Source organism: Armigeres subalbatus, chromosome 3 (assembly GCF_024139115.2).
Source record: "Armigeres subalbatus isolate Guangzhou_Male chromosome 3, GZ_Asu_2, whole genome shotgun sequence".
Lineage (NCBI taxonomy): Eukaryota > Metazoa > Arthropoda > Insecta > Diptera > Culicidae > Armigeres > Armigeres subalbatus.
Genome location: NC_085141.1, coordinates 101,464,126 through 101,467,379, shown reverse-complemented (window position 1 = coordinate 101,467,379; position 3,254 = coordinate 101,464,126). Strand labels below are relative to the sequence as shown.

The 3,254-nt window shown below is 39.2% G+C and overlaps 1 long non-coding RNA gene across 1 annotated transcript; it reads left to right on the top strand.

Moving 5' to 3' along the window:
* Positions 1-1,478: 1,478 nt before the first annotated feature.
* On the top strand, positions 1,479-2,480 carry LOC134223542 (uncharacterized). The gene is made up of 4 exons (XR_009982612.1): positions 1,479-1,635; positions 1,709-1,841; positions 2,043-2,186; positions 2,321-2,480. It is a non-coding gene; the product is annotated as an uncharacterized LOC134223542 (long non-coding RNA).
* Positions 2,481-3,254: the final 774 nt, after the last annotated feature.

Here is a 3,254-nt window from a genome sequence, read left to right as displayed (position 1 = left end):
AATATTCAAATCGACCGCGTTACGCTGTCCTGAAAGATTTTAAACGTTAATAGCGTTCGTCTCAGTGGACGAATTTCTGCGGTAAGCCCCTCAATCGACAGATTTCAAGTATGCCTTCCATGTCCATGCTTGATAAGACCCGAAAAACTTGTTTCAATAGGCATGAAACTGTTTTCAATGAAAAACATTGAGATCAAGGGAACCTATAAATATGGGTACCGCATAATTCTTGCATCATTCCATTACCACGTTCTGATTGGTGCAGACACCAGCGAATGAGCAGCCGCTGGGTCTGCCGAGAAGCCATAAAATAGCGCAACGCGATTTTTTCCTTTCATTCTGACCGGGACAAGCGAGACAACCGTATCATCGATTGAACAACACTCACACCTTTTAGCAGGGAATGAAGTCTGCACCGACCGCTTTTTCGGCTCGACACCATTGAAGCGACCATCATCAGCCGAAACCTAGCCAGTACATCAGCAGTCCACCCTACAGACCCGACAAAGCAGCAATGCTGAGCAGATACCGGCAGCAGCAGCAGAGTCGAGCCGAGACCGGCCGGCATCGGTGCTGAGCCGAGACAGGCTGAAGAAAAGCCACATGATGCAGCATGTATGTCCAAAAAACAAACGGTTCTTCAGAGAGCCAATAATAGAGATCAATATCAATGCTTTCAATACCCTTCGGGATAGAAATTGTACTTGGGTGCCAAATTCAATATTCTAGAGATAAAATTTTATGCGTGATTTTCATAAATAGCGTCAAAACTAACAGTGGATAATTTTTCTGATTTAACCGCGAAGTGGACGAAGGATTTCGCTTGACCATGCCTTTAATTTAAAGATTCATAAGATGTCCAAATCTCTCACATAATCTTATTTGGATAAAAAAAACACCGATAACAGCTCAAACATTAATAAACTATCAGTCGATTTTTCATCAAATGTTGGATTTTTTGGCATTGATAAAAAAAATATGCATTGTTTGATACTGACCGTACACAAAGCGAACGTGACTGAATGATCGTCCCATGTTACCAATTCTAAATCTTATCACCCGAAATCCCATGTCCGGGTGTTTCCTTCCTTCTACTATGTATTAACAATGTTGTCTCAGAAAAGAACACGTAGGGGAAACCGCCAAATGTTGAACGGCTAATTTTGTCGCCTATTGTTGAACTCCCATAAGAAATGCACGTGCGTTCAACAATAGGCGAAGAAATTAGCCGTTCAACATTTGGCGAATTACCCTACTTCCCACCTGAACTGCAATTCTAAGCTCGCTTGCCCGGCTTATTGGCCTGTACACACAAAAAACAAAAATTGTTTAATTAAATAATTTGACCTTTACATTTAAAAATTGTATTTATTTCATCAAAATAAAAGTTTATTTTTTACTGTGAAAATTATATTTTCAATTTGAAAGTATTTTTCGTCTGTTTATAATGTAAAATAAAAAGTGTTTTCTTTCAGTGTGAGTATTTCAAAAGTGTCAAGCCGCCAAGCAAAACACCCGTAGCCATCTGCCAAACAACAAAACAGACATCCAAAACAAAACAAACAACAAATCAGACAAAACAGAAATATCCTCAATTAGATTAAATATATCAGGAAAGTGGATAATAAATAGAAGGTAGGTCACAAAGATTTCAGTCACGATTTATATTTAATAAATTATTGGATATTTTCTGCATATTTTCCTATAGGTTGCCGCTGTGAAGCGGTGAATTTAGCTGCATCGGTCTGCGCTGCGGGTTTCCCCCTGAGATAAACAACTTCGCATTCTCTCAAACTGAAATCGTTGCTCTAGGCTCGGCTCTAGGCTACAGGAAACGGAAGGTAAGCATTCAATCAAACTCAAACTAGTCCCGTCCAATTAGCAGGTTGAAGTCACTGGAAGTTTCACCCATCCTCGCCTTCCTTTGTTGAAAAAAAAATTAGAGCCAGATATGATAAAATTCTCACGACTTGAACCTGCCCATTGGACGGGACTAGTATTTATACAATGACTTCAGATATTTTCCACTTCCTCTTCCCCAGATCTTTCCAGTCAATGACGAGATGTCCCATTGGAATCACCCATACAATGTTAGAGCGATGGAAATGGATTTTTCAAATGGACCCAGAGTGTGTCGCGGGGGAACATCGCTGGCCAAATTTCGGATCTATAAAATACCATCGATAGTAAGTAGGAACATACATACATATTTGTTTACCATAAATCAATCGCGCAGTGCTATATTTGCATCTTGCCACAAAATAATTAATTATAGAAAATAAAATTAATTTGTGCTAATTTTTATTCTTGTTAATTTTAGCGGAATCGATGGCAGTATTGTTGCTGACAAATAATCATGGTTCGAGAGTCGTCAGTGTTGGATCGGAAGATCACAGTTATAGGGCTGTCGAGGGCAAAAGCACCTGTAAAATCAACGTGTACCTAGTCAAATAATATCCATTATTGTATCCAGCTTTCCACGCTCGGTAATGGCGGCTTGTCGCTGTGTAAAAATCAATCGGTCACTGTACTGTTTGACACTAGCTGGAGGAAAGCTCACTGGCGTTCCTGGATGAGGGGAAGGGAAAAAAGGCCTTTTCGCCAGTGAGTTTTCCTCCAGCTAGTGTCAAACAGTACAGTGACCGATTGATTTTTACACAGTGACAAGCCGCCATTGCCGAGCGTGGAAAGCTGGATAATAAAATATGTCTATAAAACTGGTTCTCCTTGATTGTTTTGAGAAAAGCAACTAATAGCGATGATGTCATCATTTGGAATAACAATATTTCACTTTTATTTTTCACAGTGAACCTTTTTTCTATTTGACAGTTCGACAATTTATTTAAAAAGTTCAAACTTTTAATTTCAGAATAGCTTGCAGCTTTTAAACCATGGTTGCCGTAACAGTTACCGTACTTTAATTTTGAATACTTACAACTCTCTACGAAAAAGAACCAACGAAACTTTTTATTTTTACCAATGGTTTTTTTAATTCTAACAATGGTTTTTCTTTCTGTGTATCTAGCGAAAAGTCCCGTTAGGAAATAGACGCCAGCATCGAGCAACATGCGTAAAAAAGAAGAAGCCCTTCTCGAACGCGTTATTGATGATGACGCTTTGGCTGACAAAGAAGCGGGATACAAGACACTAGCTGATTGGTCCAATTGGACCAATTGGGAAGCAGAGAAGATTCAAAATAAGGTATAAAAGAAAAGTGCATTCGCTCGCAGAGCATTCAGTCTTTTTTATACCAT